General features: G+C 38.3%; 1 non-coding gene across 1 annotated transcript; it reads right to left on the reverse strand.

Annotated features, from left to right (window-relative positions):
• Window positions 1–14,237: 14,237 nt before the first annotated feature.
• On the reverse strand, window positions 14,238–14,344 carry LOC114074563. The gene has a single exon (XR_003574983.1). It is a non-coding gene; the product is annotated as a small nucleolar RNA R71 (small nucleolar RNA).
• Between the last annotated feature and the right edge of the window lie 4,418 nt (window positions 14,345–18,762).

An 18,762-nucleotide genomic window follows, 5' to 3' on the forward strand; every position in this document is an offset into this window, starting at 1 on the left:
CTTGGCGAACTCATGAGCATCTTAGTGGATAGTTGCCCAGTAGTACCCACACTGCAAAATCTTATGGGTAGTCCGAATACCACTATGAGGCCCACCCACAGGCGAGGAATGTCATGCCTCCAAAACACTTAGCATCTCAACTTGCATACACCGGCGAATCAGCCTATAAACACAACTTCGGTATAAAAAAGGCTCATCCCAAAAGAACTTTTTCACATCATGCATGAACTTTTTACTCTGATGGAAGGACAAGTCCGATGGGACTATATCATTAGCCAGATAATTCGCAAAATTGGCAAACCATGGAATCAAGTCATGAGAAGCGGCCAATACATGATCATTAGGGAAGGTATCATCAATTTCAGCCTTTTCGCCCAACTCTAGCATAACTCCATCCTCTAATCTGAACAAGTGCTTGGCAACTTGATTTTTTCGGTCCCTTTTCTGTCTTTTACCTCAAAATCAAACTCTTGCAATAGCAGCACCCATCTAATCAACCTTGGTTTCACATCCTTCTTTGCGATCAAATACCTCAAAGCGGAGTGGTCAGTATGCACTATGACTCTTGTGTCAAGCAAATAGGAGTGAAATTTTTCGAAAGCAAATACCACCACAAGGAGCTGTTATTCAGTCACAGTGTAGTTCTTTTGTGCTTCATTGAGGGCCTTACTAGAATAATAAATGGGGTCAAGGATTTTATCCCTTTGTTGTCCCAATACCACACCAAGAGCAACCCCACTAGCATCACACATCACCTCAAATGGCTGACTCTAATATGGGGAAATAATTATGGGCGCAGATACCAACTTCTCATTCAACTCTCCAAATGCCTTCAGACAAGATTCATCAAGATAGAACTTACACTCCTTCTCAAGTAACTTGTACAGAGGATGTACAATTTTTAAGAAATCCTTATAAACCTCCGGTAGAAGCCCGCATGCCCAAGAAAACTTCCACACCTTTTACAGAGATAGGTGGAGGAAGTCTCTGTATAACCTCATGTTTGGCTCGATCAACCTCTATCCCCTTCTCTGAGATGCGATGGCCCAATACAATACCCTCTTTCATCATGAAGTAACATTTTTCCAACTTAGCACAAGGTTGCAGTCTTCACATCTTTTGAGAACCTCGGCCAAGTGACTCAAACAACAATCAAAAGAGTCGCCCACAACTGAAAAGTTATCCATAAACACCTCAATAGTGTCCTCCACCATATTGGAGAATATCGACATCATACATCTCTGAAAAGTAGCAGGTGCATTACACAACCCAAAAGGCATCCTGTTGAATGCAAATGTCCCATAAGGGCAAGTAAAAGTGGTTTTTTCTTGATCCTCCGATGAAATATAATTTTAATTTTACCCCAAATAACCATCAAGAAAATAGTACCACACTTTTCCTGCAAGCCTATCTAACATCTTATCCATGAAGGGCATAGGAATGTGGTCCTTCTCATTCCATGCATTCAACTTCCAGTAATCCATACAAACTCTCCATTCGGTCACCAGCCTTATTGGAACAAGATCGGATATATGACTCCGACACCCAACCACTTAATAATGTCCTTCTTAACTACCTCTTGCATAGGTGGATTCAAACGTATTTGGTGCTCAATACTTGGCTTGTGATCGTGCATGAGTTGGATTTTGTTTGAACAAATACCGGATGGGATCCTAATAACGTTCTCAATAGTCTAACCAATTGCTCGTTTGAACCTTTTTAACACTTCTACCAGACACTCTACTTGTTCCACATTCAAATCCGATGCAATGATTAGTGGCAAATTATCATCTCTTCCCAAGAATACATACCTCAGATGAGGTGGTAAAGCATTATGCTCTAATTTTGGGGCGTTCTCAATAGATGGTTTTGCGGGTGGAGACTCGCGATGCTTCATATCTATATCCAATTTATTTGATTTAAACCGAAAGTCACCTCGATCAAGTGCCGCAACCAACGACCCATACTCTTCAATACCATAACTCTCAAAATTCATGATCACTGCCGCTAGTGCCTCAACACCAAGGCGCTCTTTGATTTGTACCTCGAACGTGCTCTCAACCCTGTAGGATATAGCAGATACCTTTTGGATCTCACCACTCTGCTTCATGGACCTAAAAATGTTGAAAGTTGCTTCTTCATTGTTTAACCTAATCTTCATTTGCCCTTTTTCCATGTAAACAAAGGAGCGACCGGTAGCAAAGACTGACCTCCCAAGAATATAGGCACCTCAAAATCCACCTCATAGTCAAGAATCACAAAATCGACCGGAAATATAAATGACTCCACCTTCACTAACACATCATGGAGTATCCCAATAGGCCTCTTCATTGTTCGATCAGCCATCAGTAACCGCATCGCAGTGGGATTTGGGTCACCCAAACCACATTTCTTGTAAATAGAGAGAGGCATGAGATTTATGCTTGCACCAAGATCACATAATGCTTTAGCAAAGTGTAACAACCCGATGGTACATTGAATAGTGAAGGCGCCTGTATCTTCTTTCTTTTGCACAAGAGACCTCGTACAATAGCACTACAATGTTGCATTCTGTTATCATCCTCAAAACTTACCGATCTCTTCTTAGTAACCATAACTTTCATAAACTTGGCATAATCGCGCATTTTTCAAAAGATTGTATCAAAGGGACATTGATGAAAATCTGTTTCAACATAGTAAAAAAACACCAATATTTATCATCCTCAGTCTTCTTTACCAAACTTTGCGAAAATGGTGGTGGTGGTATAGGAACGGGGATCAGCTTTTGGGGTATCTCCGCTTCTTTCACAGCTTTATCTACAAACTCACCATTATTTTCCACTACCTCATTCTCACCTCATCTTCCACAATAGACAGCATAGGTGGATCAATGGTTTGCTTACCCCTTCGAGTAGTGACTGCCATGCAATGTCCATCATTTTTCAGATTTTGGACAGGTAAGAAGAGTACCCGGTTGACGTGGGTTCATAGTAGTAGACAATTGGTCCATTTGCAACTGAAGATGCTTGATTGAGATTGCATGTGCATGCACCTTTTGCCCAATGTTAGCCAAACCTCCTCTCAACTCTTTGGAGTGCTCATCACTAGCATCAAAACTTCTCATCATCTTTTGCAACATATCTCAACCTCGCGCCATACTACCTCCACCATCCCTAGGAGAAACTTCCCAATTTTGAGGTGGGACATAAGGCCCACTTTGATCATTTCTGTTACCATCATTACCCCGGTTAAAGTTGTTATCGCAATTGTAGTTTCCATCTCGAACATAATGTCCCTCTCTGTTGTAATTCCCATAGTTCCGACCTTTATTTCCTTGACCCTGGCACCAATTTTCCTGATTAGAGCCTTGGGCATTCGGTCGGAAACCCCCTCGTCGCTCATTCACTGCATAAGAATCCTCTTCATAGTAGTAGTCATCTGCTGGCGGTGGTGGTTTAGTCAAATAATTCACTGCATTTACTTTTGCACCTCCAGTGATATGCATCAATACCAATCCGAGCTCATTTCTCATTTGATCCATCTCTTCACGAATCTCATCGGAGTCCGGGTTGTGTGTAGCTTGCACTGCAAAGGTGTTTCTCCCAGTGTCCGACTTCCTAGTGCTCCAAGACTTTTTATTGCGAGAGATTTTCTCTAACTCCTCCGCGATCTCAGCATATGTGCACTCACCATAAGAACGACTCACAATAGTATCAAGTACTGCCTTATTATTATCATCTTTCCCCCTATAGAAGTACTCTTTCAACGACTCATCATCAATCCGGTGGTTTGGGACACTTCTCACAAATGAGGTGAACCTACCCTAAACCTACTCACCGACTCCCCAGGCTATGCCACAAAGTTGTTCACTCTATCTTTGTGGTTGAGATTTTTAGACACTAGGTAAAATCATGCTAGGAACACATCCCTCAACTGCTTCCACGTATAGACCAAATTAAAGGAAAAATCAGTGAACCAAATTGCGGCGTCTCCCGTCAGTGAGATAGGGAAGACCCTTAATCCGATTACATCCATGTACAAGTTTGGCCTCCCTGCACAACTATTACACACCGACCTCAGTTTGGCGACGTGAGCATGTGGATCCTCAGATGGTAGCCCCGAAAACAAACCTCTGGCGGTGAGCATCTGCATCAAGTTACTAGCTACCACAAATGTATGACCATGTGGTAGAGGAGGTAGGACAAGAGGCCCATCAGAATCGGTGATGTTAACATTGACCCTATAAAACTCTTGAGGGCGTAGGGCGGGAGGATGCCTCCTCAAAGCACCAACACCAGCATTCTCCACAACTACTTGGTTGTGAGCATCAACCGGCGGAGGAAGTTGATGCTTGATCCCATCACCTAGATTTGCGAGATTCGGTTAATCATTTATTTTTCGAAGTGTATGGTTCAGCTCTGGATCAAATGGAATTATTGGTTCTTCTCGACTCCGTGTACTTTTCATACACTGGATCTAGACCTGAAGGACACAAAAACAAAGAAAAAAAAGTAAAATTAGGAAATTGTTGACTAAAACTCAGTAATTGATATTAAAGTTAATCTAAAAGCCACTTTCCCTGGCAGTGGCGCCAAAATTTGATATGCTCAAATTACACTTCCCTAAAAAAGTATAAGCGCTCGTATCAAGTAAAGAACCCAACATTAGGTTGGGGTCGATCCCATGAGAAAAATGATTAGACTTAACTTTAACGTACGATTACCTCTATTTAGTCAAGTCCTTTCCGAAAACTAATAATTGAAGGAGGGGTTTTGTGAAACAAAAGCGTTGCAATGTTTTGAAATCAAACAAGTAGAAAGAGTAAGTTGTTGGTGTTTATCAAGTTGTGAGAGAAACTAGGGTGTAAGTGTTCCCCATAGGTTCATAACACCATAATCCTAGCTATAACAACTCCTTCCTAGTGTTTTGCATGCAAAGTGATAAGTTATGTATCTCTAAATTCTTGGTCCGACATTTAGAGAATTTCAACCCATACCTTGGTCCGGCTACATGTGTATAATTTGCTAACCCTTACCTTTACTTCATATTAAGCATCATAATTGATGTTTGGCTTAGTTATTACTTTGCACCAATCGAAACTATCCTATTAGATAGTATCCATTAAATCTATGTTGATAATTCTTAACCTATTAACTACCCCCTTGGTCTGGCAAGTAGCAATAAGGTGAGTTGTAACGTGTGTGCTCGTTAAAAAGACTTCTAGACGAAAGAATTATCGATGCATGCAATAACCTAATTAAGAATTGTTATATTAGCTAGTGTTATCTTGTTAACCACCCATGGTTCCTACAAGCCTAGTTGTGGATTTAGTTACCCATGCTTAGAAGAACACAATTCATAATTGATGAAAAATAAATCATGAACTTACTTTAACAAATTCGAAAAAAATCCAGAAATTCAACTTGAAACCACACAATTATCTTCAACACTAAATCCAAAAATTTGAATTAATTGTAAAAACAAATCTCCAACAACAAAAGTATGAAATTGTTAAAAGAATCCAACCCTAAAAATGAGGTTTTTCACCCTATTTATAATAAAAACAGTCCTAAATTAAAAGGGATTAAGAATAAGGAAAGTTTTGTCCAAAATGCGACTTCAACTGACTACCCCACAGACGGTCTATCGGTCAAACGATGGACCGTCGAATGCCTCCGTCGGTCCATACTTAGCATCTCTTCAAAGCCTGCACGTTTCATCTTCTTTGATCCAATTGACGGATCAGCATCACGGTCCATCGATGTACTTACGATCCATCGATGCTTATCGTTGTTCCATTGTTAGATTTTCTTTATCATCGGGTACTGGGAAGTTTGTGATCACATCGACTATTTGCCAGGACGGTCTGTCGATTAGTCGACGGACCGTCGATCCTTCTGTAGCCCCACACTTAGTTAGAATTCCATGAGTTGCTTCTAGATTCTTGAACCTCCATTCGATGATCAGTACCTATGGTCCGTCGATGAGAAGACGGGCCGTCGATGTCTTCGTGGGTCGGATCTGCACTTAGCGTTGCAGTTTTGACAACTTTCCTGCAAAACAAAGACAAAATCATATTAAAATTACTACAAAAAGTCTCTAGACACACACCAATCTTAAGGAAAAAGCATTGAAAGTACTGTGGAACCACGGTACATCAATATGCTTAGTCAACCGTTACCTTCATATTATAATAAAACCATTTCATAAGTAACCTCCAAGTATACTTGTGCAATTCATTGATCAGACCCCATAATCCCATCCATGTTAAATATCCCATTTTAGTCCTCATAATCGTACTTACCATATTATGGTTTCATCCTTAGCTTAATTCTCATAAACAAGGAAGTCTTAACCTTTAGTCAACTTTTCAAGGATGGAAAATGTAGCAACAATCCAATCTAAGCATATGACATATTGGAGAACCACTTCATAATTAAATTCAAGTTATACTTGTGCAATGCATGGATAAGACCTCATAATCCTACTAACACTAAGTACCACTTTCGACAATCATGCATATTCAATTGTTGGGGATTAGTTTTACTATTTGCCATTATTCATTTAAGGTACTTCTCTACTTAGTATAAGGCAAGTCATTACACATGAAGGATTACAATTTATAATTCAAGGCTACCAAAGTACAACGCCATACTAGTCTAGACTAAACTACCATGGGAAGCATACTATCATACAAGTACATGCTATTCAACGACGGGTACAAGTTCTCTATCCTAGCTACCATGAAATGGTCTTGGAACAACTAAGTCATGGTACCATGCAAGAATTTAATAACACTATATCAAACTACATTTGAGAGGGTATGATTTCTCAATATAAGGCTACCACGAAATGGTTTTGTCCTAACCAAGTCATGCTACTATGCAAGCATTCTATGATACTAGTTCTATAAATTGGAGAAGCACTTAGGTTAAATACACGGATACCATTAGAACTCCTAACATAAGCTACCAAACATGGTCTTGTTTTACCAAGTCAATCTATTCATGAAGGGGTCCTAGGTAACAACTTCAAGCTATTGTAGTCTAATATGTCTTGATACATTTTATGGTGAGTAAGCCTTTTAACCAAGAAACGTTCTATGTGAGAGAACCTTTCATCTCCTAGAATATTCATGCCTAAGTGTGTATATGAGAAAGTATTTCAACAACCCAACAATATATCATAATCATGGACACTCTACTCCCAAAGTGTTCCTAAAGCATTTACATAAGTTCTATAAGAACTTGCATCATATCATACTTCCATAATCTATATCATTCGGGTAAAGTACTTCCACAATAACTCTATCTAGTAGTCTATCATAATCATATAAGATTCACTCTTGAAAGCCCTAAAATATATAATTCATCATATTAGCTTTACTCTCAATCCCTATAAGTCAACATTTATGACCAAGCCCAACTCTCAAAGTTTTTACTTCTTACAATCATCATACATATCTAGATCACAAGCCATTCTAATCACAAGCTTCCTTATTTAGCAATTCTAGCCATAATTCACCATAAAGGCTAAATCTCATTCATTACTAGTCATGATCCATCATAAATACCTTATTCTAATTCAAGTCATGTTTACGTGCTTCTATTCCTAAACAATTACTATATATGTCATCAATTCTTTAAGATCATATCTAAGTCTTCAATTTTCCTCTATAAGGTACATACCCACATTTCTTTAGTTTCATCAATTAACTAGGGTTAACCAAGGAATCTTATAATATCATGATTCAATACTAAATAAATCATAAAAAATCACTATCCACTCAGTTTGATTCATACTCAATTTAACACAAATATTGGAAGGAACCCTAACTTGAACTGTGGATTTCATCTTCACAGTTGTGTTATAACTAGGGGACTCAATATATGGAAAAAAAATCTATTTATGAATAAGATATCATACTCTTGATACAATTCCATCACAAAGCTTGGAATATTTTGAGGAATTTAACCTTTCTTCTTCCTCTTCCTCCTCTTCATCTTCTTCTTCTTCCTCCTCCTCCTTCTCCTTTTCTTCTTCTTCCTCTTATTTTTCCTCGTTCTCGTCCTCTTCCTCCTCTTTCTCCACTTCTTATTCTCTTCCTTCTCCTTCTTCTCTTTCTACTTGTTCTTAATCTTCTTCTCATCCTTCTTCAAGAAGATGAACTTTGGGATCTTTTGGGGTTTTGGAGAAAATGACTTAATTGGGGTGGTTAAAGGCTCAAAAAAAGTTTATATAGGTGTACTAAGTCCATACAAATTGACCTCACTTAATAACCACCTAATAAGAAAGTTTCCATTTTCCCTCACTTAGGAAGCATGGCGCCAGGCACCACTATTGGGCTCACAAGCTGTGGTCCACACAACTAGCTGTGGTCCTTTACGTTGTCCATGGTCCAGTAGCTTGGCCCCAAGGTCATGCCCCCCATAAGTCTAAAGCATGACCACGATCCTTCCCACGGGTCATGGTCTTTACCACTGACCGTGAAGTGGCTCGTGGTGTTGTGCCAACTTTAGGCAAACTTTAGGGACCTACTGCCAAAGCTGCATGGACCACTCCACAAGTCGTGGTCCTCACCACTGGCTGTAATGGTGGTCGTGAAGGTGAGGCAGTGCTTGCCAAGTTTGGGGTAGCCTTGCGACTTTCCCGTTTTCCTTGGCTCTTTCCCTCTAGTCTAGACTTGTTGCACCCTCACTTATACCTAGGTGGACTACTAAACTACGGGGCGCTACATGGAAGTGGAACACAAGGTTAGCACAAACGTATGTAGAACCAAGATTATCGTAGTATATTACTAGTTTCTTCGAGGGAGTAACAAAAAATCGTTGAGAAAATTACGCACCCAACAAAGTTCATTAATGGTAGAGGCAATGTCCTTATATTCTGCCTCCGTCAAAGAATGATCCACAACTCATTCTTTTTTAGAACTCTATAAGACAAGATTACATCAAAAAAACAAAACATAGGCTGTAGTAGACGAGCGATCATCGCGTTGACCAACCCAATTATATTTAGAGTAGTCATGAAGTAGGGGATGAGATTATCTCTGAAGAAATAGACCATGGTCTGATGTCCCAGCTAGATAGCGGAAGACATATTTTGCAATGGTCAAATGGATTTTCGTTGGGCATCTTTTAAATTGAGACAACTATTTGTCTATAAAAGCAACATTTAAACGAGTAAACATCAAATACTACAATCTTCCAACTATAATCCCATATTGCGTTGGATCTTCAAGAGGAGAACCATCTTTAGAGCCTGGACATGAATCATAAATGATAGGTGTCCTCACTAGTTTTGCATTTGCCATGTTGGTTCTATCAACTATATCACATATCTATTTCTTTTGCTGAAGAAATAGATCAAGAGGTGAAGAATGATTTCAACTCACAAAAAGAAATTCAGATCACCAAGATCTTTTATAGAGAACTACATACCAAGCTATTTGATAAATTCTTCAACATAATAAGACAAATTTCTAGTAATTATGAGATCGTCAACATAAATAACTAGATATATGATAACACTATATTTTTCATAAATGAAAAGACAATGATCACACTTAGAATGATGAAAACCAAGAGGCAGAAGTAGTGTTTTAGTTCATCATATCAGGCACGAGGAGCCTGCTTCAAGCCTTAGAGAGCCTTGTGTAATTGGAACACATGATTAGGAGACTTCTAATTGAAAAATCCAGGTGGCTGAGGCATACAAACTTCTTCTGATAAATGCCCATGTAGGAATGCATTATTGACATGTAATTTCCTAAGAGACCAATCTTTAGAGATTGCAAGAGTAGAACAAATATCACTGTAGTATGTTTAGCAACATGTGAGTAGGTCTCAAAATAATCCACATTGGGTTGTGGAAGATAACCTTTAACAACCAACCAATATTTATAACGTCTAATGCTACCATTTGAATTATATTTAACACAAAATACCCATTTGGATCCCACTGGTTTGACATGAGGAGAGATGGCACAACAGACCAAATGTCTTAACTTTCCAATGCTAAAATCTCTGCATTCGTAGCGACATACCAATTTGGATCTTTTGAAGCTTGACGACCAGTATGAGGTTCTATTGTCTTGGGTAAGGAAGAATTTTTTTTTTTGGCTTGGTGGATGTTTTGGTTGTTGTAGATGACTTGGATGGTTTAGTTAATCGTGAGAAATGGGATAAAATGATATTGGCAGCATTATAAACAATAACACTTAGAACATAACTTTTGAACGGGTTTATGAATGACAAAATATTGATTTGACTCATTTATGTTATCAAGTAAGGAGGGTTCAAAAGTGGTAGGACTAACATACAATGATGAATGACATAGATACACACTTAAATGTTAACTGGATGAATTCCTAGTTTATTTGATGAAAAACATCGTCCGGTGCTCTACTCAAACATGTGGGACCAAGAGTCATTGTAATAGAGTCCATATGAGAGGTGATAGTTGAAGGTTGGTTATGAGTAAGAGGAATAACAAAGTGGTTGGGAACCCAATAGTCAATGTAACACCCCGAATTGGAAATGAGGAAAAATAGCACATGTTGGGAAATTGTAAGTGCAATCCACGAAAGCCAACCACGAACTGTGGGTTGACCAATGGGCTATAGGTGCGGCTCATTGAATGTAGGTGGGTCCATGCCCCCATGGTACAGTGGCATTTTTGGCCCAAAACACTCTGACATGGACCACAACTGGACAAGATGGACCGTAGGTCAGTCAATGGTCCATCGGTTGGGTTCTATGGTCCGAGAGTTGGAAGTTATTTCAGGGGAACATGGGTCTTTTTGTTTTAATTCAATCAATGTGGTGTCATTTTGCCTAAGCCTAGACCACCTATATAAGTATTTTGACCCCTAAACCCACTAGAACTAAGTCATTCCCTCAATTCCCAAAAAAACCAAATTTTCTCTAATCTTCAAGATTTGGAGGTCATTGTAATCAAGGTATGATGGATTTCATCCTTGGGATCCTTCATCCTATGGAGTCTCATTCAATTCTTCAATTCAAAAAATAATTTCCCTAATTCCAGTTAAGGTTTCTTCCAATGTTGTGGGTTATGATGAATGTTGAACAAAATAGTTGGATTAGGATTTTTTATGATTGAATTGATAAAGTTCAATGTATTTAGGATGAATTTAGATGTACCCATGCCTGTTTTATGATTCTAACCGAAAATTGATGTGATTTGGGTTATGTTATGAAGAGAAACTCTATGTTTTAGATATATCCTTATAGAATTGGTGAATTATGACTAGAATTCCTTGACAGTAAATCATATATGATGATCATGATATGTAGTTCTTTGATACTAAAGCCTAAACTATGAATTGTTGATTGTTAAAGCTATGGTGTGGAAGGGATACTTCCAATAATGAATTGATAAGCATTATTGAATGAATTCCAAAGGTTTAGTCACATGCATGATTCTATATTCAAATGATTGCTCACCTAACATGAATCTTGACTAAAAACTTATGAAGTTGATTAGGTTAGAGGTGATTACCCTTGACCTCCATACATAAGGATATGAGGCGATTCCTATACTCTTTAGAATTGAACAAGAGGTGAGTCCCTATGTTCTTACTATAGTGAATGGACATGGAGATGAGTACCCATGTTCCTCATGAAATGATGTGGAGGTGAGTACCCGTTTCATATGATAAGATTGTTGAGGGGAGTACCCACAATCTAAAAGTATTTAAGGAAAGAAGTGGTTACGTAGCCTTTAAATTCTAGGCATTAATGCGAATCACCATGTCTTTATAAGATAGGAAAGAGGCGAATACCCACTCATTTCTATTAGTTTATATTATGATATTTTAAGTGTCTTGTATGAGGCCGCTCGAGGTCTTAATAACCTTGTTACATCTAGGGGGTACCCCTGGGTCGTAACAAACTTCTTAATCAGAGCTCAAGGTTTATAATGGTTCTAGAATGTATCAAGCCACGTCTAGTAGAGTTTGGTTCATAAGTGTGAATCCCACTATATATATAAACGATAGGCTCTTAGATGTTTAGGAAACTTCACTCTGTCACTTCTCTAAGTCGTGATATGGTGTTTAAATCTATAAGTCTTTATCATATCTATGCCCGATGATTTTCAAGATACGACTACTAGAAGGGCTACAAGAAAGAAGGAGGGATACAATGTTAATCAAGAGGTTCCTCCCCAAGCTCCTCGTCAAGCTCCGATTTACCCGTTGAGTAAGAATGTAACAAATGCAGAATTTAGGTTTGTGATCTTAGAAATGTTTCTATGTATGGAATGCTACTAATGCCCGTATTCAAGTTCACTTTGAATTCAATATATATGAATTTAGAGTATTATTGAGTCGTTTGTTTATTATGAGCTAAACATCATGATTACTTATGTAGGTAAGCTTGATAGGAGAAATGAGCAATAATGAGACAAAGTAAGAAATATGAAGATTTGAGGCAAAAGAGAGCAAAGGAAGAAGTTGAAGAAAATGCACCAAGGCATTTGCGTGTAATCTCCGTGTTGTGAAGAGGGAGCAGAATCTTGGTTGTGAGAATTCACTTTAAGGCAGAATACCTTGTGAGCTTGTACGTCATGCAGAAGGAAAAATTCTTGGACTTGGAATTTGGGAGGCGTTGCGCGCGCACACTTGATTCCCAAAAGTGACCATTTTGACTTTTAGTACAAATAGGGTTTTATTTTATTAAATATTTTTTTCAAGTTTTGAAGAACAATGACTTTGGAGTCATTTTCTTGAGTTTTAGGGTTATTTATTAGTCTCTTTGTTCTTTCAATTATTTGGATGATTCATAACCATTGTATGATTGATTCTTGGACTATGAGTAGCTAAATACCCTAGATTGATTTTTGGACTATGAGTAGCTAAATACCCTAGTTCTAGGGTTGTAGCTACAAGATGAATGTAATCTCTTGAGTTTGATATTGGGTTTATCATTGACTATTATATGAATCTCTCATGTTTTCTTATATATTTATTTGATGCTTGATCACCATAGAAATAAATTCATTGTCTGAATTGAAATTGGGAGAGGAATAAGAGGATAGAACGTGGAACATAGGGAGCTTGTTGAACTCTAGATAGCTAGGGTTGATTTATATCAAGGACATGGATATATCTAGAAACCTCTCTTGGGTCACCATGCATACAGGAAGATAACTTAATTCTCAATATTTAATCACTCTATGCTCGCTCAATGATGTAGTTAGAGTGTTAAGTATATAGGCGATTACAGGTACAGAGACCATCATCAGACATCTAACCCCGTGATTCATTGGTTAGATAGTTAGTAATTACAAATTTAAACAATATTGATTTCATGATTCCTTATAAAAGGTGCAGCCCTGGACGTTTCCCAAATCATTATTTCAAAACCTTGAAATTGAAACGTGTCAGTTATATCTTGTTTTAAGTAGAAATAGAAAATAAATTGAATCTTGAAATCTGGAAATACATTTGTGGTTAACTGAAATTTAGGAGAATTAGATGTTTCTATTCATGATTCCATGTCGGTACGACACCCGACTTTTAAAAAGAGCCACCTTATTACTTGTACGACCACGTGCACTTGCCTTTGAGATTTGGATGCAACAAGTTTTTGGAGCCGCTGCCGGGGACTTTAGAATTATAATGCATTTGTTTTTGTCTTATTTTAGAAGTAAATCGCAAGTGTTGACAACTTGATCTTAGTATTTCATACTTGTAGGTTGTTCTGAAACTCCAAACTTAAAACCGATAAAGGATTGGTGTCACCTCTCTCAGAACCTGAAAGACTCGTACACAGAAATCAAAGACAAGCTAAATATCCGATTCCTCTTATTATTGGTGCACTAGAATTTCCAACAAAAAAGGAAAATCAAGAACTAGAGACACTGGCTGATGAGATGAAGTTAAGAGACGTGGGAATCCCACGCCCCACCAACGTGTGTTCGTGCATTCGGAAACCTGAAGTTGGTGGGAGATTTCAACTGAAGCAGAGTATGGTACAAATATTGCACACAAATGGGCAGTTTACTGGTGTTTCACATGAGGGTTCTATAGTTCACATTCAGAACTTTCTCGAGATCAGTGAGACTTACACTCCAACTGGAGTGAATAAAGATTACGTGAGACTCACTTTAATCCCTTTTTTTCTTCTTTGGGTAGAAAAAAGCGATTGAACTCAGAGCCTGCGAATTTAATCACCACCTAGAATAATTTAGCTTAGAAGATACATAATAGATTTTTTCCATATTGGAAAACAACTAAATTGAGGAGTGATATATTTAGTTTCTGGCAAAAGGGTGGAGAGAACTTGTACCAAGCCCAGGATAGGTTTAAGTCGTTGTTGATTTGCGGACCTCATCATCATCAATCTAATGAGGTGTTTGTAAATACCTTCATATAAGGTTTGCAGCATAACACCAAGATTTTACTTGACTCAGATGCAGGTGGACATGCCTTAGAGAAGACATATGTTGAATTGTTCACATTGTTGAACAAAATTTCTCAGGGTAATCTAGAATGGAATGGTAGTGGAATGAAACTTGTAGCACAGAAAACTACAGGTATGCTAAAGGTAGATGTTGTTACTATAGTGACTACACATATTTCTGCTATGAAGAATATGATGAACACATTCTTTAGTAATATGACATTGGAGGGCAGCAGCCAGCTCAAGTGAATGCATTTCAAAAACCACCATCTTGGTGTGAGATTTGCGGAGGAAGTGATCAAGTGTAGAGGGATGCGCTGAAAACCCAAACTCTATAAATTTTGTAGGTAATTCTCAAAGAGGAGGAGGCTAACAAAACAATGGGAACTCATACAACTCAAGTTGGAGAAACCACCCAAATTTTCTATTGGGGTGTAAATCAGAATCAAGGCCAAGGGCTGAACCAATATAGGCTGCAAGGCAATGCTCATGGGTAACAACCACAGGCACAATGTGAACAACAAAATCAGAAACGTGGAAACATGAGTATTGAGGAGATATGAAAGAAAACTATGGAGGATCAACCTCAGTTAGCCGCAGATGTGAGAAATAATCATTTGGCTACTCAAAACTTTGAGAAAAACTTCAGGCAATTTGCTAGTGCCCTAAATTCATGACCACAAGGAGGGTTGCCTGGAACACTAACCCAAATCCTAAACTGGTGAATGTAGTGAGTACATGCACTGGTTTGTAATTGGAGGAGTTGACTCCTAAGAAAAGAAACACTGAAGTTGTAAATAAGGAGAGTGAACCTAAAGAGGATGAGTTTAAAGAGAATGAAGTAGTTGCACCAGCAGAAAAATTGCAACTAATAGTAAGACAACCTCCTCCATTTCCTCAGAAGTTCAAGAAACAAAAAAATGACGAATGTTTTGGTAAGTTTCTCTCTCTTGAAACAAGTTCAGATTAACTTGCCACAGGTAGATGTTTTGAAGGGTATACCTTAGTGTGCGAAGTATGTGAAAGAGATTGTGGCAAACAAAAACGAGGTTGAGAGAGTATGAGACCGTGGAACTTACTGAAGAGTTCAACTGCAGATTACAGAAGAAGCTACCCATGAAACTGAAAGATCTGGGTAGTTTTACTCTTCAGATCACCACAGGGCCGAGCATTCATGAGAAAGGGTTGTGTGATTTATAAGAAAATGTAAACTTGATGCCAACTTATCTGTACAAAAAATTGGGTTTGGGTAGTTCTAGACCAACTACCATAATTTGCAGTTGGCAAATAGATCGGACTAGGCTTGAGGGTGTTGTGGAAGATGTGTTGGTACAAGTGAGATCTTTTATTTTCCAATTGATTTTGTAGTATTAAATTTTGAGCCTGATCCTAAAGTCCCTTCCATCTTAGGGAGACCCTTATTAAAATTGGGTTGTGCCATGATAGATGTGGCAGCTAGGCAACTTACTATGAGAGCCCATGATGAAAATGAGGTTTTTGATGTGTATAAAGCCTTAAATATTCCAGTTGTGTATGAGGAGTTGTCTTCCATAACTGTGATAGATCTTGAGGCAGAAGCTAAGTATATTGCACCTAAGGATCCTCTAGAGCCAGTTTTAGTGGGTCATGACCTATATGAAGATGCTGAAACACAAGAAATTGTGCAGTTCCTTGATGTATATCTTATAGTGACCTCTGGAGATCGTTGGGAGCCTCTAGGTCTTGGGTCCACCACTCAATCCCTTCATTGAAAAAGCACCGAGGCTAGAGTTGAAAGCATTGCCATCTCACCTCAGGTATGCATATTTGGATGAAGATAAAGCTTTACCTGTTATTTTTTCTTCAACACTATTTGAAAAACAGGTGGAAGCTTCACTCCACATTGTGAAAATGAGGAAATAACTCTGGAATAGAAAATGTCTAACATCCCTGGTATTAGTATCATTGTGTGTATGCACAAAATATACATGGAAGAAGGGTATAAAGCAAGTGCCCAACATTAGTGTACACTGTATACATTGATGAAGGATGTTGTCAGGAAAGAGGTCCTCAAGTGGCTAGAAGCTGGGATTGTTTACCCAATATCTGACAGCAAATGGGTAAGTCCGGTGTAGTGTGTGCCAAAGAAGGACGGAACGACAATTGTGACCAATGAGAAGAATGAGTTTATACCTACAAGAACAATGACTAGGTGGAGAATTTGCATGGATTACAGGAAACTCAATAAAGACATCAGAAAGGACCACTATTCGGTACCTTCCATAGATTAAATTTTAGACAGGTTGGCTGGCCAAGAGTACTACTATTTCCTTGATGGTTATTCAAGGTATAACCAGATTGTCATTGCACGGGAGGATCAAGAGAATAAAACATTCACTTGTCCATATGGAACATATGCGTTCAAATACATGCCATTCAACTTGTGCAATGCCCCAACCACATTCCAGAGATGGATGATGAATATATTCCATGTTATGGTGGAATATTTTGTTGAAGTATTCGTGGACAACTTTTCAGAGTTTAGTGAGTCTTTTGATCTTTGTTTAACTAATCTTGACAAATTTCTTGCTAGGTGTGAGGAGACCAATCTAGTGCTGAACTGGGAGAAGTGTCAGTTTTTGGTTAGAGAAGAAATTGTATTGGGGCATAAAATCTCCAAGAGTGGGCTAGAAGTAGACAAAGCGAAAGTGGAAGTTATTGAGTAGTTTCAACCACCTATATCACTAAAGGGAGTGACAAACTTCCTTGGACATGATGTTTTTAATAAAAGGTTCATGAAGGACTTCTCTAAAACTGCAAGACTTATGTGCAACTTATTCGAGAAAGGGATGAAATTTGTGTTTGATGAAAAAAGTTTGTAGGCTTTTGAGATGCTAAAACAGAAGTTTATTGAGGCTTCTATCTTATTGCTCCAAATTGGGAGCTCCCAGTCGAGCTAATCTGCGATGCCAGTGATATCATAGTTGGGTCAGTTCTTGGGCAAAGAAAGGACAATATATTAGCCTTGGTTTTCCCATTTGATAAATTCAAGTCATATTTTTTGGGAACCAAGATGATAGTCTACACTTATCATGAAATTATTCAATACTTATCCAATAAGAAGGATGTCAAAGCTAGGATAACTAGGTTGATCTTAATGCTGTAAGAGTTTGACCTTAAAATAAGAGATCTGAAGGGAATTGAGAACAAAATAGCTGATCATCTGTCCCAACTGGAGGATTCATTTCATATGAAAAATTAAATGCAGATTCGTGAAGAGTTTCCTCATGAGCAGTTGCTTACTTTGAACTCTAGTTCCCTTCTCATTAGATCTGCATAAGATTTCTGACGACTTTGGGCTGTATTAAGCCTATATTTAATGTGTTGAACTTTCTCCATAGCATAAAGGACTTAATATGGACCTATCAAAGCTGCTTCACCTACTTCAAACCAACCAACAAAAGATCTACATCTACACCCATAATGTGCCTCATATGGGGCCATCTAAATGCTGGAATCGTAGCTAGTGTTGTAGGCAAACTAAATAAGAGGACGGTGATCATTCCAACTACTCTTGAAATCGATCACACCAGCTCTAAAAATATCCTCTAAGGTCTGAACGGTATGCTCTGCCTGTCCATTAGTTTGCAGATGAAATGTTGTGCTAAGGTTAAATTGAGTACCAAAACCCTTCTAAAAATGAATTCAAAAAATGTGAGGTAAACTGAGGACCTCTAACTAAGATGATAGATAAACGAACCCCATGTAACCTCGAAATTTAATTAATGTAAAACTTGTCATAGTCCTCTGCCAAATCTGTTGTCTTGACCTCCTAAAAATGAGAAGACTTAGTCATCCTATCAACTATCACCCAAATAGAGTCATGGTTTCTATGAGTAAAAGGTAACCCTGTGATGAAATCCATATTTATCACATCTCACTTCCAAGTAGGAATTTCGATCTCTTGAGTCATACACCCTGGTTTCTGATGTTCGACCTTGTCTTGCTTGCAATTGGTCCACTTACTCACAAAATATTCTTTATCCCTCTTAATGCCATCCTATCAACAGACTTCCCATAGATTGCGGTACATCTTAGTGGCACCTAGATGAATAGAATATTTGAGCTATGGGCTTCTGCAAGAATATGTTGTGTCAACTCACCTACATCAAGAACACACAATCTACCCTGGTAGCAAAGTACACCATCTCCCCCTTGGGAGAAAACCTTCACTCTATGATTATGGACTGCACCCTTAATTTCAAGAAAGATTGGATCGATGTCTTGCATTTCCTTAACCTCCACAACAAAAGAATATTCTGCCTATTCGGAAATGTTACACCACTATCTGATATGATCAAAAGGCCAACTCCTAAGC

This window comes from Solanum pennellii, chromosome 10 (assembly GCF_001406875.1).
Source record: "Solanum pennellii chromosome 10, SPENNV200".
Taxonomy (NCBI): Eukaryota; Viridiplantae; Streptophyta; class Magnoliopsida; order Solanales; family Solanaceae; genus Solanum; species Solanum pennellii.